Source organism: Mustela putorius, unplaced genomic scaffold (genome assembly GCF_011764305.1).
Source record: "Mustela putorius furo isolate JIRA1106 unplaced genomic scaffold, ASM1176430v1.1 tig00003853_pilon_pilon_pilon, whole genome shotgun sequence".
Taxonomy (NCBI): Eukaryota; Metazoa; Chordata; class Mammalia; order Carnivora; family Mustelidae; genus Mustela; species Mustela putorius.
Genome location: NW_025422005.1, coordinates 22,749,552 through 22,775,233, shown reverse-complemented (window position 1 = coordinate 22,775,233; position 25,682 = coordinate 22,749,552). Strand labels below are relative to the sequence as shown.

The 25,682-nt window shown below is 54.2% G+C and overlaps 1 long non-coding RNA gene across 2 annotated transcripts; it reads left to right on the top strand.

Moving 5' to 3' along the window:
* Nucleotides 1-2,900: 2,900 nt before the first annotated feature.
* LOC123387315 lies at nucleotides 2,901-10,187 on the top strand. 2 transcript variants are annotated; one of them, XR_006601700.1, is made up of 3 exons: nucleotides 2,901-3,037; nucleotides 6,584-6,643; nucleotides 8,627-10,187. It is a non-coding gene; the product is annotated as an uncharacterized LOC123387315 (long non-coding RNA). The 2 variants fall into 2 exon arrangements; XR_006601699.1 differs by lacking the exon at nucleotides 2,901-3,037 and adding an exon at nucleotides 3,676-4,259.
* The last annotated feature ends 15,495 nt before the right edge of the window (nucleotides 10,188-25,682 follow it).

Here is a 25,682-nt window from a genome sequence, read left to right as displayed (position 1 = left end):
GAGCCGGGCAGGGCAAGGCAGTGGTTAGGAACCTGTCAGAGGGCAGGCGGCACCCGAATTCTCATCTGTGCTCTGCCCCTTCTTGCCTGGGTGGCCTTGGATGATCACTTGGTGTTGAACCTGGACTTCCTTGTCTGTGAGGTGGGCAGGAGGGCACTCCCTGCGCCACCAGGCAGTTGAGCCCGGAATGGGCTGTCGGGGCCCTGGCATGTGGCACAGAGGAGCTCACACTGGCAGCCTCTGTTCGGGTTCCTCAGCCTCACCTGCTTGCTCTGTTGCCCACTGCCAGCTGACGCCCACAGATGTGTTGTTTCCTTGAACTTGGACACAATTCCCGCCCTCAGGGGTCAGTGATCTGGTAAGGGAGCCCGCGGGGAAACCAGAAATGGCACAAGTTAGCCCAGTGCTCCCAGAGGTTAGAGGAGGCGACCACTCTGGATGGTCAGGGATGGACGGGCAGGAAGGCCACCCCAAACTGGAAGACAGGATTTTTTTTTTTTAGATTTATTTATTAGAGAGAGAAAGAGAGAGTGAGTGCAGAGGGGCAGAGGGAGAAGAAGAGAGAGAATTCCAAGCAGACTCCCCAGGAAGCATAGAGTTTGATACCCCAGCGATCCCAAGACCCCCACCCCCTGACCCCAGTTCCATGACATCGAGACCACAACCTGAGCTGAAACCAAGAGTCAGCTGCTTAACGACTGTGCCCCCCAGGCGCCCCTGGAGGAGAGGTTTTCTTGGCTGAGGCCCACAGCAGAACCAACGAACAGCTAATGAGAGCAGGGGACCCGGTGAGGGGGTCCTAGAGGGAGGACCAGCTTCGGCAAAGGTGTGGAGGTGAGAACCATCATGGGTTGTAGGAAGCATTGCTAGGAGGTTCAGAATGGTGCAGGGCTAGGACTTAAAGCTGGCTGGCTAGCTCCAGCATCCAGGCCCCGAACCACCTCCCCTTCCAGACCCTCTGCTGGGTCAGCTCTGAGCACCAGGGCTGACCCTGACAATGCCTGGGGTCACGTATCTCTGCCCTCTGTGCTGGCCCTTTCCTGCTCAGGACCTGGGCTCTGTCCCCTAGGCTGATGGACAGTGCAGCTTTAATGGAGGGGCCTTGGCTGCCAGGCTGTGGGGGAGGAGAGCCATTTCTCAGAAATCCAATAAACCAGTGAGCGACTCAGTGTGCTGGCGGCCCCCTCCCAACCCCCAGCCTCAACACTGGTCCTGGCGGACAGGGCTCATGGTCCCCTTACCCCCTTGCCCTGTCTCTGCCCCTCCTTCCTAAAGGGGGTCTTAGGGCTTTAGAGTGTGAACACTGCTCCTCTGTTTCCTAGTGTCTCCTCTCCTGTCAGTCATTCCCTTGGTCCCACCTCAGGGGCAGCCCCCTCTGACTTTGCCTCCTGTCCTGCCCCTGCGCTCTCCTCCCAGACCCTGCTGCCAGCTGGATCATTCTTCTCAAAGACCGATTGGATCTAGTCTCTCTCCTACCCCCTGTTGCCCCAAGAGAGGGTCCCAATTTCCCAGACACGCCACCAAGGCTGTTTACTAGCATCTCCCACTCCCTTTCCAGCTCCTTGTCCCCAAACTTCCCCAGACACAACCAACTTTTCAGTGAGCGTCTCCTTGTGCCTTCAAGAACCTCTGAGCCGGGGCGCCTGCGTGGCTCCGTGGGTTAAAGCCTCTGCCTTCGGCTCAGATCATGATCTGAGGGTCCTGGGATCGAGCCCCCGCATCGGGCTCTCTGCTCGGCAGGGAGCCTGCTTCCTCCTCTCTCTCTGCCTGCCTCTCTGCCTACTTGTGATCTCTGTCAAATAAATAAAGTCTTAAAAAAAAAATGAACCTCTGACCCTAACTGCTGTTCTCTCTGGCAAAAATGCCCTTCCCCCTTTATCCTCATGGTGAAATCCTACTTATCCTTTAAATGGCACCTCCTCTGGGCAGCCTTCCCTGACTTCCCCAGGCGGGACGAGTTAGTTGCTCCTTCCCTTGAGTGCCCCCATTGCCTTGTCTGGCCTGGGATTAGAAATGATCCCAGTGTTTGACAATTAGTTGATTAGCAATCCCCTCCTCAGACTTTGAAAACTCCTCAGTAATATCCAAACAGCTGCCACCACTAAGCTCTTCCTGCGTGCCAGCCACTGTGCAAAGACTTTCCCTGCACGGTTTTCAGTTCTCCCAGCAGTCCTGGCAGCAGGGGCCACATTCATCCCCATTTTTATAGATGGTAAGTGGAAACACCGACCAGGGAAGCGACTTGCCCAAGGTCAAAGGCACTTAAGAAGCAAAGTTAGGGTCTTAATCTCTTGCCTGCTGCCTCCTTTCTTGCACAGAGCCCGGCATGGATTAGCTATGCACAGAGGTTTGCTCAATGGGGAAATGAATAAATGGGAGGTTTCCCAAGGCTAGGTCTCTTAGATCAGCCTTAGGAGGTTCAAGGGAAGGTAACTAGCACAGATGCGTCCCTGAGCGCACCAGGAGTGACCCTGGCCACCCTGGGACCCTGATACTATTAAGTCATTTTTTTTTTTTTGCCTATAAAATGACTTAATAGTCATTTTATAGAGAAAAAGCAGAGGTCTTCAAGGGCCCTCCCAAGCCCAGAGCGGGGTGATGGCAGAGCCAGGATCTACTTAGGACAAGGGTCTGAGGTATAGGCACTCCTTCCTGCTTCATCAAAGCTCCCATTCTTGGAGGAGAAACGCAGGCAATCGAACTGAAGCCAGGGCTTGGGGCCATGGCCTTGAATCTGGTTGTCAGGAGGCATGAGCAGGATCATCACATTTTTCAGGATGAGACAGGAGCTGAGGCTTGGCTAGAGAGGCCTCGGGGGGAGGATGGGAGAAAGTGAGTTTAAATAACAGTTCAGAGCTCCAGTGTGTAAACAGCCTGGGGCTGGGATCCCGCCCTCTGCTACGTCTTAGCTTTGGGTCCTTGGGCGATCATTGAACCTTCCTGAATCTCCTTCCTCTTCTGTACGATGGGGATGGCACACTTCAGGTTGGCTTTTGGTGAGGATCGCAAAAGTTGCATCCAAAGTGCTTGGCACGAGGTAAGCACTTTGTAAATTTAGCTGTCATTAGTGGGGTCAGAATTAGGTTCCCTGGAATTTGGGTCAGGTTGAGAGTCAGGATAAGATTAGTGCACAACTAGGACCAGGGCTGCCAGCCGGCTCAGGGAGGGGGCCCGTCTGCACTTGTCTGCTTCTAGGGACCACACAGAGGACCCTCTTGGATGGTCAGGAGTGGAGGTGGTGAGCTCGGAGTTGACGTTTGAGTTATAACAGAATGAAGAGAAAATGATCTGGGTCCAAATCCTACTTCTTCCACCCACGACCTGTCGGGGTGGACTTGGGCGATGTACCTGCTGTCTTGAAATTTCAACCTCCCATTCTGTAAAACGTGGCCATTATTACCTGTCTCAAAGGACTTTGATCAGTTTAATAAGATCATTACACCGGGTACAGGTGTCTACCCAAGAGTCAATAGTGCTTTAGTTTTTTTTTTTTTTTTTAAAGATTTTATTTATTTATATGACGCACAGAGAGAGAGATCACAAGTAGGCAGAGAGGCAGGCAGAGAGAGAGGGTGGGGGGAGCAGGCTCCCTGCTGAGCAGAGAGCCTGATGTGGGGCTCCACCCCAGGACCCTGAGATCTTGACCTGAGCTGAATGAAAGCGGATGCTTAGCCCACTGAGCCACCCAGGTGCCCCAATAGTGCTTTAGTTTTTAAAATGCTTTCTTCCCCAGCGGTTTTCCCCACCACTTATTTGCTTTTGGATAGCGGCATGGGCTGCTTGGCGCCGCTCTCTCCCCATCAGTCTACGAACGTGTAGGTCCCTGTCTAGGGCCAGACCTGTAACCGGCACCGGGGGGGCCATTGAAGCAGCTGGGAGAGGCGGTTGTTCGGAGGGGTGAAGATAGCCCTGCGACCATGCCGAGCTCGGAAGAAAACCAAGTGGGGAGGGGGTACTGGTCAGCTCTCGGTTTCCAGGCTCCTTCTCCATCTCCGGGAGGGGACTCCCTGTCAACGAGGCTTGCGCGCCCCCTGCTGGCAGGCCTGCTGGCACTGCACCTTGGGCTTCGGAGACTCCCAGCCCCTGTAACCAATGTCCATAAAAGGTGGGGTATCCAAACTGGGAGGACCCTCAGAGATCATCCACCCATGCCTTACCGATGAGACAGGAGGCCCTGTGTAGGGTAGGGAGCTGGCACAGCGTAGGAATTCGGGGCCCTGGATCGGAGGCGAGGCTCTGTCAATGCCTCGGGCTGGGAGGTGAGTTCCTTCCCAAGGAGAGTCCTCGGAGCTGAGCTCTGGCTTGTGGGAGGGGACGAGGGTGGGGTGGGGGGGGGCGGGGCGGTGATCGCTGGTGGCCAGCAGGGGGTTTCATATTCTCAGCCTCTTGCCCCATCTGGCTGAAGCAGTTGTTGAATTTCTTGTTTTGTTTTGGAGCAGCAATCTTTGCAACCTGATAGCTATGAAATGGTGTGTGTGTGTGTGTGTGTGTGTGTGTGTGTGTGAGAGAGAGAGAAAGGGTGCCGTTGGTGTCCATCAGCAGGTGCCCTGGGCTGGTGACATCACCATACTAAAGCTCTGGGCTTCTTTTAAACTGGTTTTCCCATCCGCAAGTCCCGGAGAGCATCACCACTGTCTTGCCCTTGATTCTCCAGCATGAAGTGGTGGAGAGTGTGGAGGGGACATGAAAGCAGGGAGGCTTCTTGCCTTTAGATCCAAGATCATGGATAGGGAGTAAAGTGGGAGCTCGAATGGACTGTGTAGCAGATCAGAAGTGGGCAGCGTAGGGGAGGTGAGAGGTGAGAATGCTGTCCAGGCTTCTGGCTTGGCCGAAGGGTTGCACCCCTCAAGGAGGTGAGGAGCTTGGGGAGGAACTGCCCACAGCCACCTGGTGCCTGGAAGCTCATGACATAGAGAGCATGGCTGCACACAAACACATGTGTGCGTATGTGCGTGTGCACGTGTGTATGTGTGTGTGCCCCATGTCCATGCCCATGGGCTGAAAGCTTGGTGTTACCAGGGACAGGGGCCATGAGAGCCTTATTGCTCCAGGAAGAGGCTTGCCTGGGCTGGGAAAGGTCATTTTCCTGTTCCGATCACACGAAGACTGGTGGTCCATGGTCTGTCCCCTGATAAAGGGTGCCTGGTGACAGCTTAGCCTAGCCTGGTTTAGGGTTCAGGTGGGAGTTCCAGAGACAAGTCCCGGGCCTCTCTTGGAACCTTATTGTTGTCCCCTGATGAATGGGGTCAAGGAGCTCTAGCTGGGAAAGGCTTCCCTAGGGAGGATGAAATGAGGTGTTGCAGGTAGAGGTCTGGGTGCTTGCCCCGGCCAGGAGGGGAGGGTACTATTATTTTGAAACTGAGTGCTCTGCTGTGTGGCACTTGGGCCCCCACCTGCCTTTCTGACCACTTCCTCTCTGCCTTTCTTCTCACCCTGCTGCAGTCACACTTGGCCTTCTTCCTGTGCCTGGAAATCACCTGCCTTTGTCCACTTGGAGCCTTTGCAAACACTCTTCCTCCTGCTCCATTTTCGCATGGCTGGTCCTTACCAGCCATTGGAGGTCACCTCTCTGGGGGAGCCTGCCCAGACTGCTGGCTAAGCTTCCCTCTGTGCCTTGTCCAGGCACTCCATAGCGCTCTCCTGCTTTTTCTCCCCGGCACCTACCACTGCCAGAGCTTGAGTGATTGGGTCATTGTTTGCCGCCCCCCTCCTGCCTCTCAGACTGGGCCAGCTGCCTTGTCTGTTGTGAGCCAAATGCCTGATGTCTGCCAGTGTCCCGTACGCAGGAGGCCCCCAGGAATTTTTACCTGTGGACTCCGCAGAGGCTTCCAGTGCATGGAGAGAGCTGGTGTTTGGAGCCAGACTGTCCTACCTTGAACTTGAGTTAGAATTCCAAGTCCTGAGGACGCCTGGGTGACTCAGCTGGTGAAGCTGGCTAAGCATTTGCCTCAGGCTTGGGTCATGATCTCAGGGTCCTGGGATGGAGCCCCGAATCTGGCTCCCCACTTAGTGGGGAGTTTGCTTCTCTTTCTCCCGCTGCCCCCCTCACCCATTTGTGTGCTCTCTCTCAAATAAATCAATAAGATCTAAAAAAAAAAAAAAAAAAAAAAAAAAAAAAAAAGAATTCCAAATCCTAGTTCCATCCGTCACTGGCTTTGTGAATCTCACTAGCCCACTAGCCTCAGTTGGCTCATCTGTCAAGTGGGGCTAAGTAGAGTGATTATTACAGCTGCTTCAAGAAAGTTACTAGATCATATGCACGGAACATGCCAGGGGCCCTGATGTGTTCTGGGAGCTGCTCTGTGATCCCTACTTCTTAATTTTTTTTTAAAGATTTATTTATTGGACACAGAAAGATCACAAGTAGGGAGAGAGGCAGGCAGGGGGGGGGGGAAGCAGGCTCCCTGTTGAGCGGACAGCCCAATGTGGGGCTTGATCTCAGGACCCTGAGACCATGACCTGAATTGAAGGCAGAGGCTTAACCCACTGAGCCACCCAGGTGCCCCTGTGATCCCTACTTCTTTACTTCATTTCGTCTTCACCATCACCCTGAGGAAGGGACTATTATTATCCCATTTTACAGATGAAAGAACTGAGGCTCAGAGGAGTAAGTTACGTGCCCCGTGATGACCCTGGCTTTCAGGTAAGGGCTTTTGGAACACAACCAGTTTCTCTCCCTGGCATCTTGTTGGTGCTCAGGGAGGACCAAAAATCTGGCAACCTGAGTTCTACTTCCACTGCTGACTTGCTGCGTGACCCTGGAGGGGGATGTCCGTGCCCCCGCTAGAGCCCCCAGCCCTGAAGTGCCATCTCTGCCGCCTCAGGGCTGGGCATGGCCGGGACAGGCAGGTGGAACTGGCTCTGGTGGGGAGGAGGAACGGGGTTGCCAAGTGTTTGAACTCTTCAAGAGAAGCAGAATGTTTGGAGTTTGATAGGAAATTTGATTTTTAGATGTCGATAACAATTGAAAAAGAAAGAAGAAACACACTGCATGGGCCAGACTTCATGTGTGAGCTGCATCTGGGCTTGTGGGCTGTCATTTTGCAATCCATGGGATCCTTGTTATCTAATGGCTTCTTCCTGTCCTTGGGCCCTCAATAAAAGTGATTCACTCCGTTGAGTACTTTCTATGTCCACACATACGTCTATGTGTGATGTCAATTGGCTCTCCTCATCCCACATCCCCCCGTCATTCCCACCATGTAATATTATCTTACTAGTTAGTATTATTATCTCTATCTGATAGAGGGGCAGACTGAGGTCCAGAGAGGTAAGTAACTTGTCCAGGGTCACACAGCGAATAAATGGCAGAGCCAGGGGACAGAGCAGAGCTCTCCTGCTCCCAAACTTTTTGTGGAACCACAGCACCCATCCTGTCACAGTGACCCTCCGTACTCCCTGTCCAGCCTCCTGCCCACCAGGATTCCCCCGTCCTGGCCTCCTGGGGACTCATACATTTGCTGGCTGACCCCAAGGCTGGTCTGGCACAGTCTTGGCCTAGAAGCAGGGTGAGCCATGCAGGAGGTTTCTCCTCCTCCTGGGACCCTAGCTTCTCCTCTCTGCAGAACTCCCTGGTGCCACAGGCTGTATAGACACCTGCGGGATTTGATGAGACTCCTGCAGAGACAGCTCAGAGACCACGGCTACCTCAACAGCCCAGCTGCAGACATGAGGAAGTTCCCCTCCCTTTCGGAAATTGTGGTAGGGAGCCGGCTAGTCCTTGTGTCAGCGGAGCTGCTGATGACTTTCTGGATTTTTCCAGCACCGTCTGCTACAGATCCTTCGGTGTGTAGAGGCTGTGTGTATGTATGCGGGAGTGTGTCTGCTCAGGTGGGCCTGTGGCTCCATGTGGTTCTGGGCACAAGGAGACACGCCTGGATGGTGGGCTGTGATGTACATTGTGGGGGTGCCCATCTGCGGGCACTGCTGTCTGGGCGGGCACTGCCTGAGCGGGCACATGAGTGCACATATGTTCTTGGACCTTTGGGAAAACTTGAGTTTTTTGTTTTTTGTTTTTTTTAATTGAGGTATAATTTACATAGAGTAAGGGGCACACCTTAGGCGTACAGCTCCATGGATTTTTACATATGTGCAGCTGAGTGACCATCACCCAGGTCGGGGGGCCCCCTCATGCCCCTCCCAGTTGATACTTGCCCTGGTGTCCACTATTCTAGCCTCTCTCGCATAATCAGGAGTCGGCTTCTCTTTGGATTTTGGTTTTGGTCCTGTTCCAGCTGCTCAGTGGGTCTGTGAATTCAAGCAGCAGCAGCAGCAGCAGCAGAAGGGCGGTGGCCTGGTATTTGGAAGAACTTCCAGGTGAACGTCCCTGGAATCTGGGGACTCAGGCCCTTGGGGAAGCTGCGTGAATGTTGCCTTCAGTGGTGGAGGTGGGAGACAGCAGTTAAAACAGCTGTCATCTGCGTATTTATAGCGACCTTAGAGAAATGGTTTTATTTAAGTGCCGCATAGCCTTATAAAGTTGGTGTGATTGTCCCTGTTTTGTAGAGAAGGACCATAAGATTCAGAGACAGGCCAGAAAAAGGCCAGGCTCACAGAGCTGATGAATGGCAGAATGAAATCTGAATCCTGATTTCTTGTCTCCAAAGCTGTTCTTTTCCTTCCCCAGGCAATCTGTTTGGATGATCGGCGACCCCTTGCTGGGGCCAGGACCTCACTCCAGTGTGCTTTCCCTGGGATGTCCCCACTTGTACTGTCAAAGGCCACATCCCTCCTGGAGTTATGTTATCCCCTGCATCTTGAGGAATCACTGTTGCCTTGGAAACTAGGATGGTCTGAGCTGGACCGGTGATTGTAGGTCATCTTGTTCTACGCCCTTAGCTAAGGGCTAGATAGAGACTCTCAGTTGGTGGGGACCTGGTCAGGGTCACACGTTGACCCTATGACAGTTTTGAGTGCAGACTCTGATGACCTCTTTGGTTGGCCATTGGAGGAAGGAGCAGCCCTGGTTACCCTAAGTACCCTAAGGGAGTTGGGGAGTCTGCCCTTCTTCTGGTCTCTTTTCTCTGGGCTGTCCTGGTTTTCAGAATGGTAGAGCCCAGGCTCCAGAAGGGGACTCCTATCTGACCTCACCTGTGCCAATCCGGCCAGGCCTTGGCTTCCTTCAGCTCTAACCGGAAGTGGCAGGCTTTGAGGGGAATCCATCCACCTTCCCATGTTATAGCCCTTGCTGCACCTGTCACTACCCGAGCCAGGGGTTGGGGGGGCGGGCAGTGTGGCACACTGGAGCCACTGGTGGCTTTGGAGCCATACAGGGGACTTGCTCTATCATCCTGGGCAAATCACTTTGCCTCTCTGAGCCTTAGTTTCTTTATCTGTAAAATGGGGATAATAATAGGACCCACTTCATAAAGGTCTTGGAAAGATTAGTAGTAGCAATGGTACCCATGGCGGCTGCCAGGCTGTGGGCATTTACTGTGTGCTGGTTGCTGCCTCCCGGTCACTATCCCTGAGGCATTACGAGGCAGTTACTGCTAGCATCCCCTCTTTACAGAGGAGGGAACTGAGGCTCGGAGGGGTTAAATGGTTTGCTCCACTAGTAAGCAGTAGCGCCTGGATTCCAGCCCAGGTCTGTCCGACTCCAAAGCCCTGAATACATAACCCAGGAGGGTTATTCAATATATTCAACAATTGGCCTGGCCTGGGGACTCCAAGCCATCAGAATGGATGCCGGCCATAAGTAAGCAAGCTGTATGTTCCCCCTGTCTTGCCGTATCCATTACACACTCGACTGCGTTAAATGGGATTAATCCAGGAAATGAGATTACAGATGTCAAGCAGCTTGGAGAACCCCAAAGCTCTCCATAGCATGGGATTCTGTTCCTTCTTACGCTGTGGGGAAGAGGCCTGTGAATCAGGAGACCCGGGCTGAACTCCTGGCTCTGCTGAACAGCCTCTGTTGAGTCTTGGAAGACCATTTCCAGAAACAGAGATTAACTAGGGGGAAACGGGCTAAGTTTAGCAGGTGCTCCGAGAGCGTTGGTCAGGCACGTTCATGTGCTACCAGGCACGGGGTCTGTCCAAACAGACCCAGGAGGTCCTCAGCCTGGCCCCCGTGTGCTGTGTCACTCAGTCAAGGGATTTGCATGTTAGTTTTTAAAAAACAACTTAAAATACATTGTATATATTTTAAAAAAATATTTATGTATTTATTAGAGAGAGAGATTGCATGGTGGAGAGGAGAAGAGGGAGAATGAGAACCTGTGAATCTCAAGTAGGCTCCCAGCCAAGTGCAGAGCCCGACACGGGCTGGGATCTCGAGATCCTGAGATCACGACATGAGCCAAAGTCAAGAGTTGGAGGCTTGGGGCGCCTGAGTGGCTCAGTGGGTTAAAGCCTCTGCCTTCGGCTCAGGTCATGATTCCAGGGTCCTGGGATGGAGCCCCGCATCGGGCTCTCTGCTCAGTGGGGAACCTGCTTCCCCCCTCTCTCTGCCTGCCTCTCTGCCTACTTGTGACCTCTTTCTCTCTCTCTGTCAAATGAATAAGGGATATATTTAAAAAAAAAAAAAAAGTGTCGGATGCTTAACTGAATGAGCCACCAGGTGCCCCAACACTGTACATATTTACGGTACGAAATTGGCTCATATTTAAAGTATTTGATCTGCTTTCAACAGGTGTAGACACCAGTGGGAACACCACCACAGTCACTATGTAACATAGCTGGCACTTCTCAAAGTTCTCTCGTTCCCCTCAACCCCCTGCCTCTCCCTCCACACCCCTTCTCTGGCACACAGTGCTCTGTTTTCCATCACTATAGGTCCCTTTGCCTCTTCTAGAAGTTTCTATAATGAATGAAAGAAATCACACCATATGTAGGCTTTTGTGTCTGGCTTCCTTCCTTCCTTCCTCCTCGAGATTCATCCGTATAGTCCTGTGTGTTGCTGAATACTGTTCTCTTGTATGTATGAATCACAGTTGGTTTGTCTTCCCATTCACCTCTGGATGGCTGTTTCATTTTTTTACCCCCAGTTTTTGGCCATTATAAATAAAGCTCTTAGGAACATTTAGGTATCAGTCTTTGTGTGGACGTATTTTTTTTTTTTTTTGTTGTTGTTGTTGTTGTTTCTTTCGGTAAATACAAAGGGATGGAAGGGCTGGGTCATGTGGACTCTTTCTCCAGGTGGTCGGACCATGTTCCAACCCCACCAGCGGAGTAGGGGGGTCCCAACTGCTCCACGTCCTCACCAGCCCCTGGTCTGGCCCGCCTTTCCAATGTTAGCCACTCTAATGGCTGTGTAGCGGTAGTCCTAGGAAGCCACCCTTGGAAGACAGACTTTGCTTTGAGTTTCAGAGAGAACGCTCCATGTATCAGAGTGGTCCAGTGACGGACTGCGCTTCCTGGTGGAGTCGTGAGCCTACCATTCCTGGGAGCACTCAAGACTTTGAGGGTCCGGCTGAGATGTGTGGACAAAGCATTCCAGCCTCAGGGGGTTTGGACTTGATTTTCGGAGCTACCTCCAGCATTTGTGGTTCTAAGCATCTTACATGGTGAAGGCTTCACTGGTAACGTTATTATTAATACCCTCATCTTGCTGGCTTGGACCTCCACCTTCCCCTGTAGGAAGCCTCATTCTCAGTGAGTTTCTCTCCCCTCCCAAGGGTGTGGATGAATCCCGTTCACTCTTGAATCAGAGGAGACAGCCACCTGTGTTGTCCTCAGTCCCCATCAACCACCACTTCCACTGCTGTCTTTGATCTGTCCACGAGGGTCCTGTCCCTCCAGGTCTTGTCTGCCTCGGCCTTGAGGTCATGCAGGAGCTCATGGCTTGCTGGCAAATAAGGGGGAAAATGCTACTGGAGGACAGGGTCCCCCAGCAGGGCTACAGAGACCCACTTACAGGACTGCTCCCCGTCTCACACTCAGCCTCTTCCTCCTGGGGTTAGTGACTGCGCTGCAGCAGGTCCAAGAACCAGTTGGCAGGATGTAGCCAGACCCAAGACTTTTTCCATCCCGAAGCCCTTGTTCTCAAGTCTGGCTTGCCATCCGACTCCCTGCTTCCTCTGATGAAGGGTTTCTACTTTAGCTCCTGAAAGTCCGTCCTGGCTTCTGTTAGGTGCCTGCCTCTCATCCACTAGGCATGTCTCCCATGTCTGGACCCAAAGTGATCTTGGGTCTGCCACCATCTCGTGACCTAGTGGTTGCACATGGATGACTGGACGCCGAGCATCATTCAGCCCCGTATCCCACATGTGTCCAGGCTCAGTTCTGGCTCTGTCAGGCCCTCCGTGACCCCATGGAAGCAATCAAAGGCAAACCATTAAAAGAAAAAAAAAAGGCTTTCTTTTGGTTGAGGTTCACCTCAACTGATTTGTATATTAAAAATGAGTCAGCGCATACACTTTTGAAGCCATCGTTAAAGAATGAATTTTTCCACGATCCATCCTCCTGGTATTCACACCCTTGTGCAGTGCCCTCCCTCCACACTGTGCCAGGGCTGGCCTTGGTGATTCATAAAGTACGGACGAACTGCTGGAGCATCGTTTCTGAGATTAGGGCAGAAGAGACTGTGCAGTGTCAGCCCGGGTCAACTCCCTGTCTTAGATCTTTGCTCTGGGGAAGGCCAGCTGTCCTGCTGTGGACAGCCCGACAGAAGGCCTGTGTGGGGGAGGAGGTGCTGTCTCCAGCCTACGGTCACAAGGAGTTGCAACCTCCTGCTGATGGCCGCATGGGTGAGCTTGTAAGTGGGTCCTCCATCTCCATCAAACCTGCAGAAGACAGAGCCCAGGCGGATATTTGACTTCAACTGAGAGACCCAGAGTCAGGACCACCCAGAGAAGCCACTTCTCCTGACTCTCAGAGACGGAGCTAATAAGTACTGCTTTAAACCACTAATGTTGGGGGGGGGGGGCAGCCATCTCCTATGCAGCAGTAAATAACTAATTCATCCTCTGACCCCCCCCCCCCACCGCCTGATCCCACCCAAACAACCGAAATGGAATCTGATGGAGTGTGGACCATCCCCCTGAGCCAGCCCTCTGGACGCAGCCGGACTCCTTCTAGAAATACCTTTTTCCTTTCTCTTTTCTCCTTTCTCTCTATACCATCCCTCTCTTCCTTTCTCTTTTTCTTTCTGCAGGAGAAGATTGAGTCAGACAGCTCTGAGACGGAGCTGGAATAGTGGGTAAGCTTTGAGGGTGGGTGTGCCTAGGCGGTCTATGGAGAGCCAGCCCTGAAGTCAGAGAGAAGCCTGTGGGAGGGGAGAGACGGGGGGGGGGGCGCGGGGGGAAGGAGAGAGGGGGAGGGGCATGGCCACTGGCGGCACAGGGGACGCATGATGCTCTGGGACCTGGCAGGTTCTCTATCTTCCACTTGGGCTCTTGGCAGCCGAATGCCGGGGAATTCCTCTGGCCCTTGAAATGATACCCCTTGTGATTTGAACTTCCTTAAGTTTCTGCTTTTCCAATCATATCATCTTACATCAATAATCTTTGTTGGCCGCATTTTTGGAAGGACGTAAAATGTCTCACTGAGTGGACCGGTCTCCACTGATACCACCGCGGGCCTCTGCTTGGACATCCTGCTGATTTCCAGTTTCCTTCTGGAAAAGTGGCCTCAAGTCCCTCCTCTGTTGGAGATTGTTTGTCTCACCTCCTTCCCCAGCCCCAGGTCTTCTGCTCAGGAGCTGCATGAACCTGCCCGGCTGGCCAGGGGCACCTGTTGGGGGGGGGGCGTGTCCCTGCGTCCCCCTGTCCAGCAGCTGCTGTGTCCTCCCGGCGCCTCTAGGGGTTACACAAGTCAGGGAAGATCTATGTCATTCTCTTTGATTTCAAATGAAGTAGATTCTAAACACCACTTAAAAATACATTAATAATGGTGTTGGTGTATCATTCATCTTGGAGAAGTGGCAGGTGTTTCCCTCAGCAAAATGCTGAAGTGGGTTAGGGAGTAAGGAGATTGATGAGGTTCTGTCAAGGGGCTCATTATCCCTGGCCGAGACGACCTTCTCACTGCCCCCCGCCCCCCCGCCTCTGGCTCCGGAAGCCCCCATCCTGGCCCAGTCCGGCCCCACACCAAGGTCTGGTTAATCCTGCTGATGTGGTTCAGGAAAGTGGGATGTGTGAGGGGCTTGGAGTCAGGTGTCCGGGGTTCTCGTCTCGGTTCTGTCCCTGAGCTCCTGGGTGGGCTGGACCCCCCTCTGCTTCTGTTCACCGTTTTCTCAGGTCGGGACTGTGATTTCCCTTTGCAGCCTCACCACGCCCCTTTCTCAGTCCTGGGGTGTCATGTCGGGTTCACACTTCTCCCCTCCCTACCGCACTTCAGAGGTAGGCATATGATATCCAGGCTTGGCCACGGAGAGTTCTGCAGACCTCTGGCCCAGTAATTGGTTCAAGGGGCAGCATGTGTTTGAAGTTGAGCCGTTTTGAGGCCTGGATCCAAATGTACCTGAAGTTCACACTTCAGCGTCATCATTATGTGAGCTAAATCTCTCTTCCTCCTCCCCCAAGCCTTGTTCTCCTCCTCCTCCTCCTTCCTCCCCCCTCCTTCAAGTCCATCCGAATTGGGTGCTTGTTACTTATAAACAAGAGAGCTGAGACTGAGACGCAGTGTGACCTTGAGTAAGGTCACCTTTGGTCGTCTCAGTTGCTCCTTCTGGGAAATGAAAGTGTTGGGCGATCCCAAACCTGGGAGGTTCAAGTTCCCCATCCGGGTTGTGGTGACCCACACACAGGGTCACTGGTGGAAGGGCTGGCTCATGTGGAGGTTCAGCTGCTGTGGGACATCACCAGGAGAAACCTCAGTGGCATGCTCTTCTCAGACCTCCCAAAGCCTGAGCTGGAGCAAAAGCAGTGGCAGAGCGGGCTCTGCTGGGGGGTGCGGGGAAGATCCAGGGGCATACTGGGATTTCATGGACCATGGTGGCCAGCAGTGAGTGGGGCTGCCCTTGCTCTGTGTCTCTCAATGGCTCCCAAGTACCCTCAAGATTAAGTCCCAAGCCCTTAGAGGGGCAGGAGGCCAGGTTCCACACAGGGCTTAATAAATATTAAGTGAATAATTCAGTAAACAAATGCCCTTCACAACCAGGCTCTTGCTTAACTCCCCAGCCCTAAACTCATCATTAAACTCCACTTCCTGGGGCGCCTGGGTGGCTCAGTGGGTTAAAACCTCTGCCTTTGGCTCAGGTCATGGTCCTAGGGTCCTGGGATCAAGCCCCGCATCGGGCTCTCTGCTCAGCAGGGAGCCTGCTTCCCCCCCCCTCTCTGCCTGCCTCTCTGCCTATTTGTGATCTCTGTCTGTCAAATAAATAAATAAAGTCTTAGGAAAAAAAAAAGAAAACAGAATAAAAAAATAAGTAAATTCTACTTCCTACCCTGCATAACTGCCCGCTGCCTCCTCGAACACACTTCAGTGCGGTACACACAGTCCCTCTGCCTGGCCTTTCTTCCAGCACCCAACCCCCCCACACCCCCCACCCCAGCTGGCTCACATGCCTTTCTTCAACCCTCAGTTCAGCTCAACAGGTGTTTCTGGAGGCCCCTTACCCTGTGTGGGCAGTCTTCTAGGTACTGGCATCGACCAGGTGAAGCCCCTGCTCTCACGGAGCCTGTTCCTGGTGGTGGGGGTAGGGGGCGGGAGGGCAGCAAACACAGACGGTGTCAGTGGGTGAGAAATGATATCGAGAAGATTCAGCTGGACAGGGTTGGGGGGAGTGTGGCTGGGCGACATGGCTGCTCCTGCGTGTAATGAAGGGTGGCCGGGAAGCCACTCTGATCCAGTGACATTTATGCGGACACCTGAATTAAGAGGAAGTTGGTCATGCAGATCTGCTGGAAGGGTAGTGCAAGTGGAGGGAACAGTAAGTGCAAAGTTCTGGGGTGAGGAGGAAGCTCAGCATGATTGCAAAGGGGGGAGGGGCCCCCCTGCGCTCCAGCAAGAAGGTGCTGGGGGGGGGTGGGTGGAGATGGAGGGTAATAGCGGAGGATTGGGAGGCCAGCTGTGCAGGGTGGTGTAGGCCAGAGGGAGAGGGGGACAGGGAGCAGGGAGACGGTTGGGGTCGGGGGAGGCTCTGGCAAAACTCCAGGGTGACAGCAATGGGGGGCAGTGGTCAGAACCCCGGGCCTGTGTTGAGAGTGGGATCTGCTTGCAGGGGAGGCAGGAGATGGGTGCAGGGGTGGTGAGGATGAGCAGGAGGCCGCGGAGGCTGCAGACAGCAGGTGGAGGGCAGGCCTGCCTGGTGGCTTGACTCAGCCCCTGGGCTCCTGCTGGAGATGGGGACGGCCCTGAGAACTGGAGCCACGCGGAGAGGTTGAGGCTGGAGGCATGGGTCTCAGCAGAAAGAAGGTGGTCAGACCAGAGACCCCGTGGGTTGCTAGGGACGGAGGAGGGTATGGAGCGAGCAGAGTCCTGATTTTGGAGGAGCTTCCTGGGAGCAAGAGGAAGACTGGGCAGAGAGAGGTTGCCCCAGGAGGCAAGAGGAGAGAGACACGTTCCTTGCTGGGGCTGGTCTCGTGTACTGAGGGCTGGGACTTGGCCTCTGACCTCGCCACCAGGCAGGTCGTTGGTGACCTTGACAAGACAGTGGAGCAGGCTCCAGAGGGAAAGGGGTGGGAGGGATTGGCAATGGTGCCAGAGGAGGGTTTGGGTCAGAGGTCAGGGGTCAGGGACTGTGTCTTTGAACAAAGCCTAAGTGGAAGGAGGCCACAGTGGATGGGACCTTGTAGAGGAGCGTTCTAGAGACAGGGCCCCAGGGGTAGAGCTTTGTGGGGGAGGGGGCGTGGAGGGTAGCGGAAGCTTCTAGGGGACTCTGAGTACTTTGTTTATTTTAAAAATTGCTCTCTGGCTCTCCAGTGGGGAACTTCAGGCGTCTTTGCTTCTGAGCACATCCGGCTGATCCCCTTCCTGATGCCCCTCATCCAGGCCCTCCCCCCCACCGCCCCCTGACCAGGGGTCTTGGCCTCTGCCAGCGCTGCCTCTGATCTCGGCCAGGCTGCGTGCATGCGTGCGTGCGTGGGCCTGGCTGGGCCACCCGGGCCACGGAAGTTGGGGGACTGCGGGCGTGTCTGGAGCCGTGTGAAGGCCCTTTGTCCTGGGCGGGCGCTGCAGCTTGGTCATGCCCTCGTGGGGCCGGACCAGGTCTCTGATGCTGCCCCACAAAAGGTCTCTTTGAGAGGCCAGGAAGTAGGGAGCTGGGATTTATCCCCCCAGCTTAGTGGGACCATCAGAGCGCCTGGTGGACCTTTGTTACTGTTTTGTCTTCAATAGCGATAGTTGCTCAGCACTCCCTCGCTGCCTCCAGCCCTGCTTCCAGCCTCACCCCTCCAGGGCTCCTGATAGCAGACCCCACTGCCCCCTACTGCCAGTGGGTGACTGGTGTGAGTCAGAATAAGGACAGCACTCCCTGTCCCCGGGTCGGTGTCATCCTCACGACAACCTGTTCCTGTCCCTCCTCCTCATGACAACCCCAGGCAGGCCAGACAGCTATCCCCCCACTTCTCAGATGAGCACCCGAAGACACAGCAGGGCTCAATAACAGGCCCAGGTTCCTGTGCGAGGGGTGGGACTGGGGTTTGGCCCCAGGCCAAGTCTGGCTTCCTGAGATCAGACGAGACTAACTTTTCACCACCTGGAGGGGGATGGCATGGTCTGAGTCACACAGCTTGCCAGTGACAAGGCCACGCCTGGCACCAGGGGCTGTGCCGTGGAGTGCAGAGGCTCCTTGTGTGATCTTGGGCACGTCCCTTGTGTCTTCAGAAGCTTCTGTCTCATCCTGGAGACCGCACCTTCCCGGCATTGCTGTGCTAACAGAGGCGAGGGACACGTGTGCTCAGTGGTCTGTGGTGCAGCCTGTGGACTCAAAGTGTGAGTGCTGTGCCTTCCCTTCCTGCTCCCAGGTGCCATTGTTCACCACAGCTTAGAAGGTGACATGTTGCAAGGCCCTTACCTCAACAGCAGCCACTGGAACATCCTCTAAAACCTTGGCTTCTTATCAGGGTGCCAGCCTGAATCACGGGTGGAACTGTACAAAGACCCTGAGTCTCACCCTGAAGATTCTGAACCAAGCTCCTACAAGCTATTATATCCAAAGGAGTGAATCGTGAATAGTGGAATGCCTGAGTGTGATAGGTGGTAGAGGAGAGACTTGGAAGGCTGAAACTGGGTGGGGGAGGATGGTCTTTCCCCCAGCCCAGCGGATTCAGCCTGCCCTGACTGAGAAGCAGTCCCCTTGCCTGGTACGTCAGCGAATTGAGTCTGCTAGGCTTTGCACTTAATTAAAAGGGGAAGGTGTCAGTGGTCTGGGGCTCAGGAGGCTGCTGCTCTGTCAGGAGTTCCTGTCCAATTTTTCCCAATCAAACCTCATTTCCAAACATCCTTTCCTGAGGGGAGGGCATCGAGCCTCTGTTTCTTCTCAGGTCCTTTTCTCCCTTTCTAATGATAGCTTCCCTGTATGTGTGTGCTGTCCTGGGCTGAAGACACTCAGTGGGTGTAATTTTCCCAGCAACACTATGCGGTAAGTGCACTGATTAAGCTCCTTTAACAGATGAGGAACTCGAGGTCCTTAGGCCACAAAACCACTTACTCAAGGTCCTACAGCTGCTAATCTGTAGGTTAAGATAACCCCTACTCAGTGCTGCTCCATTATCAGATGGGAATGCAAACCCAGGCAAGCTGCAACCAACAGGAAGCTTAGTTAGCAATGTTGAAAGAACTCAGGTCTTATCATTCTCACAGATTAGAAATCTAGGGCTGATAAAAAAGCCCAGCAATATAGTCAGAGAACAGGCTGTCTGCACTCCATTGTCCCTAACTTGGGTTGTTTTTATTTTTGCCCTCATAGCTCCAAAGTGGCTGCCATACCTCCAGCACTCTAATACGCATTCCAAAAAGAAAGGCAGTGGAAAGGCCGAAGGTCTCCAATTTGGGAGGCTTTGTCTTTTTATTTAGGAACCCATTCTAGCAGACTCCCACCTACCTCTGGTCCAGAACATGCCCCTGGCTACCCTTGGCTGGAAGGTGGTTAGGAAAATGAGACTTCAGCCTTCCAGCCTCTAGAGTTTCAGATGGCAGTGGAGGGGTGGCTGGAAAAGGCATTGGGGGGCCAACCTGTGTTCCTGCTTGGCCTTCAGTTGTGGTCTTTCCATGCAGGTCTCTTCACGCACTCAAGTGTGCCCCGCAGAGGCTCACTTCTGACCTGGGGTGTAGAGGGACTACGTGGGCACCTCTGCCATCTAAGGTCTGGGCCATGACAGGAAGCCCAGAGAACTTCCATATCAGGACTGGTTCTCGTGTTCCTCCTTTCTGAGATGGGGCCTTCAGCCCCCTGCCTGGCAGGGTGGACTGGAGGACTCTAGTGGGTAATATGTGCCGAGTGCCTGGGCCTTGGCAGCTGAGGGCTGGAGGTGGCCTGAGGCATTCCCATCTTCATGCAAGCATCAGGTTCCCCAGCAGGGGCTGAACTGGAAGGATGGGGCCTTTGGAGGTCCTTGTTCCAAGGGAGGAGGCTGTTTTCAGCAGATATTTGAGGAGGGAGGCAGGACTGGGAGCTGTCAGGGGGAGAGAGGCTCTGCAGAGGCCAGGGGAACTCTGGATGTCTCCCTGCCAGGTCCCGCTACCTCCAGAGAGGGCCTCAGGGACCCATCAGATGGTCTGTCTTCCATGGGCCTATAGTTGGCTGACCCTAGTGCCTTCCCCACCGCAGCTCCAATCAATGGCTCTCTGCTGGGCTTTGAGGCAACAACTACGGGCCTGGTTGGCCTGGCCGATCGCAGCCCTATCCCCTAATAAGCCCCTTGGAGGAGCAGAGGAGGCTCACTGGGAACCATCTTGGGGCTCTGACTTGCTTGGGACGTATGCAGATCATCTCTGCCTCTCTGTGCCTCAGTTTCCCTGTGACTCAACATCCTGGGGACGGTGGGAATGCTATAGTGCTGGGCCCACAATTCCATTTTGTCTTGGTCCCTGTTCTCTCTGGGCAGAGCTCTCCAGGGCAGGTGTGAGTGTACTGGGGAATGCAAGTAACTGGTATTCCAGTCCTATTCTGCCCTGACCTGCCATGTGGCCAAGGCTCCTCCGCTCTGTAAAAATGTCCCCATTCTAAGCACCTTCCAGCTCTGTGGCTGTGAATCCATGACTCAGGGTGAAACCCACCCAAGGGGAGCTTTCAACAGATCCTGGAATCCTCAGTCCGGGAAGGTGCCCTCAGGACAGTCATCTCTGGGTTCTTGGTCCAGAGCTGAACACGTGCTGGGTTTACTGGTGTAGTGCGCCCCCTGGTGGCTTCTCAGAACCCTGTTCGTCCAGGCCCCAGTCTCCAAGTTCTCTGCTGGGCGGGGTTGGGAGCCCAGCTGGAGGGGAAACAGCTTTCTTTCCTTTTTGGGGGGGATGGGTGGAAGTGGGGTTGCTACAGTTCCTGGAAAGCTTTTGGCCCCAAAATGTAACCCTGAAACCCACATCCCTACTTCAGAGAAATCAAGGTCCTTGCTGGGCTTTTTTCTCCCTCCCGTTTCTGGGGAGATAACAGGGGTTCCTTGACTCTGTGAGGACGGTGGATATTGCTCATATTTTGGACGAGGAGATCAGGACTCAGGAGTCTCAGTGATCAAGTTTGCTGCCGGCCTCTCCAGCCCTGGGATGCTCTGAGAACTCTGGCTCTCAGGCTGGACTCCCAGTTCCCTCTCCTTGGAGGCTCTCCCCTTCTTTGGAGGAAGGAATGCCCGCCCATCTTCTGGGTCTCGGCTCCAGTGCTCTTTTATTTATTTATTATTTATGGTAAAATATGCATAACCTAATTTGGCGTTTTAAGCATTTGTAAATGTGCCGTTCAGCGTCATTAAGCACTCACACTTGCGCCACCGTCCCCACCGTCAGTCTCCAGAGCTCTCCTTATCTTCCCAAGCTCAAACTCCATATCCATCAAACACTAGCTCCCCGTGTCCCCTCCCCTGGCCCCCGGCCACCCCCATTCTACTTTCTGCCTCTATGACTTGGCTTACTGGAGCTGCCTTGTATCAAGCAGAATGCTGTCATACTTGTCCATTTGTCCCTGGCTTATTTCAGTTTGCATAATGTCCCCAAGGTTTATCCACACGGTAGCAGGTGTCTGAATTCCCTTCCTGTTTAAGGCTGAATGATATTCCATTGTACGTGTGAACCACACGTTGTCTATCCCTTCCTCCCTGGATGGACGAGCCTCGGGCAGCTTCTCCCTTTCCAGCGCGGCTGTGAACATGGGTGTGCAGGTATCTGTTTGAGACCCTGCCCTTAGTCCTTTCGGGAGGATGGCCCGAGGTGAAGCTGCTAGATCACATGGTAATTCCAGGCTTGGCTTCTTTTTAAGAATTGCAAACCCTTTTCTGCGGTTAGGTTACATTCCCATTGGCTGTTATCTCCAGGGTTGTTTTCTGTAGCAGCTGTCCTCCTGGGTATGAAGTGGTATTTTGTAGTTTTGATTTGCAGGTCTCTAACGATTAATGCGGTTGAGCAACTTTTTATGTGCTTCTCCGTCTTTTATTATTTATTTATTTTTACATGTTTATTTATTTCAGAGAAAGGGAGAGAGAGAGAACGAGTGAGCACATGTGCGGCGGGGAGGGGCCGAGGAAGCTCAAGCAGACTCCCTGCTGAGCACGGAGCCTGACACAGGGCTCGATCTCACGACGCTGAGATCAGGACCTGAACTGAAACCAAGAGTCACAAGCTTAACTGACCATGTCTTCTATTTTTAAATGAGCACTATTTCCTCCAGACCAGCAGCTTGAGAATCATCTGAAAACTTGTGAGAAGTGCCAATTCTTAGTCCTCACCAAGGATCGATGGAACGGGAAGCTCCCAGCTAGCTGGGTTTTAACCAACATTCTGGGTAATTCTGAGGGGCACTCAGGTATGAGAACTCCCGATCTGGGCATGGTCCCAGGCGCTTTGCAGAATTATTTCATTTATTACACCGCTATTATCTCCACTTGGCAGAGGAAGAACCAGAGCTTGGAGAGGCGGAGAACCTCACAGAAGTCATGCAGCCTCTGAGGTCAGGCTCCTAGCCTGCCCACCAGCTGCCTTCCTTGGGCTTTCCAGGAGCCGGGGACACTTTCCCTTCATGGCCAGCATGGGGAGCCCTCAACCCAGGACCCAGAGTCTAGGCTTGGAGGGAGTGGGGAGGGCAGAGCTCCGAAGCCTCTGGAAGCTGAGCAGAACCCTCAGGGTTCACCTCCCATTAGACCCACACCACCTGCCTGACCCTCATCTCTCCCACGTGGGCTCTCAGCCCTGACGTGGGGACGTGGGGCAATTGCGTCAAAGTTTGATAGGTCCCATAAACCAGCTGTGTGACCTTGGAACAAGCTGTGTCCCATGAATAGCTGAGACTGAATCATTCTGAACCTCAGTTTCCCTGAGTTTCCCCATCTCTAAAATGGGGTTTGCCATCCCTGCCCTGGGGATCCCTCGAGAACATGGAAGTTCCTTCATGTCTGAGGCACTTTGGCTTCCTGGAGGGTTGAGGCCATCAGTGCTCTGTGTGTGTGTGTGGGGGGGGGTGTGGAGGGATGGAGAACTGGACGTTGGCAGGGTGCTAAATGGGCGCTGAGGGCTCTCGTTGGGACAGTCTATTTCATGCTAATGTACTCGGATAAGGACTATTATCCCCAGTTTACATGTGAGGAAACTGAGTTCAGAGAAGTGGGCTGTTCAGAAAATGGCGGCACTGGAGCTCAGACCCAGGCTCTCTCTCTTCTTCCGTAGCCATTCAACAGAGGGCCAACGTGTTGTTCCAGGAGGGACAGGACGAGGACAGATGAGGAGGCAAAGCTCCTTCCCTCCCTTCCTCCTTGGACCCTGGGACTAGGCTGTGGCTTTGGGCTCCATCCCCAAGCAGCTCCCCGCAACCCCAGGACACTCTGCATTCTAGGTGAAATATTTGTGGACCCCCCCTCCATTTATATGTTGGAACAACCCCCAAGGTGACGGTGTGAGGAGCTTCACCTTCTGAAGCCGATTAGGTCAAGAGTGCTGAGCCCTCAGGAATGAGATTAGTGCCCTTAAAAAGGGACCGTGAGAACTCCCTTGTCCTCTGCCGCGTGAGGATCTTCGAGAAGACAGCTGTCTACAAACCAGGAAGCAGGTGCTCACCAGACACTGAACCCACAGGGGCCTTGATCTTGGACTTTACTGACTGCTCACCACAATGACCCCATTTTACAGGGAAAGGCACTGAAGCAGAGAGGCACGCAGCTGGTGAGCGGTGCGGCGGGGATTTGAACCTCGTCTGGTTCCAGGGCTCCCCCTCTTAGTTCATCTAAAGAACGACTCTAAAGATTGCCGATTATCGGAGGCAGAGGGAAGGGGGTGTTTGGGAGAAAAAAGCTATCTCCGTGCCCTTATGTCACTCGTGGGTCCTTTCACGACACAGAAGGCACCCAGCCCTGTTCATGGCACACAGTGGGCCTTTTGGGATGGAAGATCCCACTACTTTTTCTTGGAAGATCGGATCTGCTTCATCACAAAGGAACCGGGTTGGAGTGCCCGGCTAAAAGGGCTCTGTGGGGATAGCCCTGGCCTGCTCCCTGGCTGGGCAAACTGGAAGAGGCCATTGGGTCACTTCCCCTGCAAACCCCACTACCTGGGACAGAGGTCTCTCTCAGTGTGTTGAGAGCCCTGGGTGAGGGTCTGGAGTCTGAGGACACCACGTTCCTTGAGGCATCCGGCACCCTCTCGAGCATCATGCTCTCTCCCTCTGTGTTATCCTTGGAGCCTCTGGGCCGTGGGCTCACCAGGGGCTGGGAGGGGCTCTGCCCGGTACACAAACACCCGTCCGCCATCCAGTGGCCTCGGAACAAGGGAGCCCTCAGCAGAACTCCATAAGGTTTCCAAAAACAAGACTGGGTCCCCCTGGAATGCAGCATTCCTCCCTCCTGCTGGTAGCTGCTAGTTTATGCTAATCAGATGTATGCAAACCCCAAGTCCCCAGTGGGTCCTGGAAGGGCAGGGAGGGTCCAGCAGGCTGAGCAGAGGATGAAGTGGGCCTGTGTTCCCCTGGCTGCCCAGTCCCTGCCCTCGCCAGGCCTCCTGGAGCGGCCCCAGTTCACCTGAATCCCTGCTGGGCCAGAGGGGCTAGGCCAGGTCTTTGGTGCCGGAGAGCCTGGGGAAGGTCAAGGGGATGGGGGCTTCAGGGCACACAGGCTCTCTGGCTAGGAAAAGTCCCTGATAAGCAGATAATCACACCCACCACCCCCCTTAGGAGTCACTGTAGTTGTGAGAGTCGGAGGCTGGGGGTTGGGCGGAGGGTTGGTGTCTTGCCTGAGGACGGAAGCAGTTGGTGACGACTTTGGGGTCAGAGAACCCGGCGCTGACCTCCTGGACTGGTCCCTTAATACTGGGTGACCTTGAGCAGGGTGCTTATCTTCTGTGCCCCAGAACCCTATCTGTAAAGTGGGGGTGATACCAGCACTTCCTTCCGAGTATTGGGGGATGGAGATGCTGCACCCGGCCGGTGGGAACTCAGCGACGTTGGCCGTGGCCGTCAGCAAACCTCGAGTGGAGCTCCATCGATCTGACTCTGAGGCCCCAGGCTCTCTCTTCCCTGAGGACTCTGGGGAACAAGAAAATTTCCAAGGCCAGACCCTTTCCAGCCGAGGTCCAAGTGCAGGGTGCTGCAGGGCAGAGGTGGGGTCCCTGGGGCCCATTCTTGGCTCCTCCAGCCCCTGGGTGGACAGCGTCAGGTCATGGGAAGGACACACTGTTCAGGATCAGGGATGGGGCTCAAGCCCAGCTCTGCCATTGTCCCACCGTGTGGCCTGGGGATGGCCTTTTGCTGTGAAACAAGATCTGTGCTTTGAGGGTTCTGTGGTCTGCCAAGTGGCGTGGGGCGGGGGTCGTGTGTCCCCACCTCTGCCTTTGCCTGCCTTGCTTCTGGGCGGGTCTTTCTCATCCTCTTGTCTTTCCTGCGCGCACCTGCACTGGTAGGGCCCCTGCAAGGCCCATCGCTGACTCAAGCTGAGATTCCCTGTCTTTGAACTTTGGCAGCTCCCTCATTCTGCTCCCCGATTCATCCCCCAATGCCCACTGACCCAGCTGATTTGCCCTTAGGGAAGTGCCCGACACCTGCACTGGGCAAACCTCCCTTCTGTGTGTCGGGTTTTAGTCTGCCTTTTCTGGACTCAGTTTCCCCTCCTGCGCGATGCTGGAGGTGGGACATCTGGACAGTCCGAGGAGCTGGCAGCTGGGTCATCCTCATGGGGACATTTCCTGACCTCTGGCTCCACAAGGGAGCCCAGAGACCGGGGATGGGCTTCGTTGGGCTTCTGGAACCAGTAGAACCCCAGCAATCAGGTGATTCCAGGTGGACCCTCAGGAGGTCTGGACCTGCAGCCAAGAAGAATTAATTTAAATTTTCCATGGAGGGGCTGGCTCCCAGTCCTGGCCACATGAATTATTTTGGGGCACCTAGTCAGGGCTCTCTGTCCTCATCCAAATAAACTGCCCCCCACCAGGGAGGCCTGGAAATCCCCCACTCACCCTCATTCATCACTCCGCTTGGCTCCTTGGCCGGTCAGTGGCCGGAATCCGGCAGAGGCCTCGGATTCCCTAAGCCCGGGCTGGGTGGCATGAGCTCAGGATCCTGAAGTGTCCTGCTCTATGGATGGCAATGTGGCCTCTGGGCCGAGGAGGGGCATCCTGAACCAAAGTAAATTAAAAACAAAAATAAAATAACACAAAGGATCCCAGTGTCACTT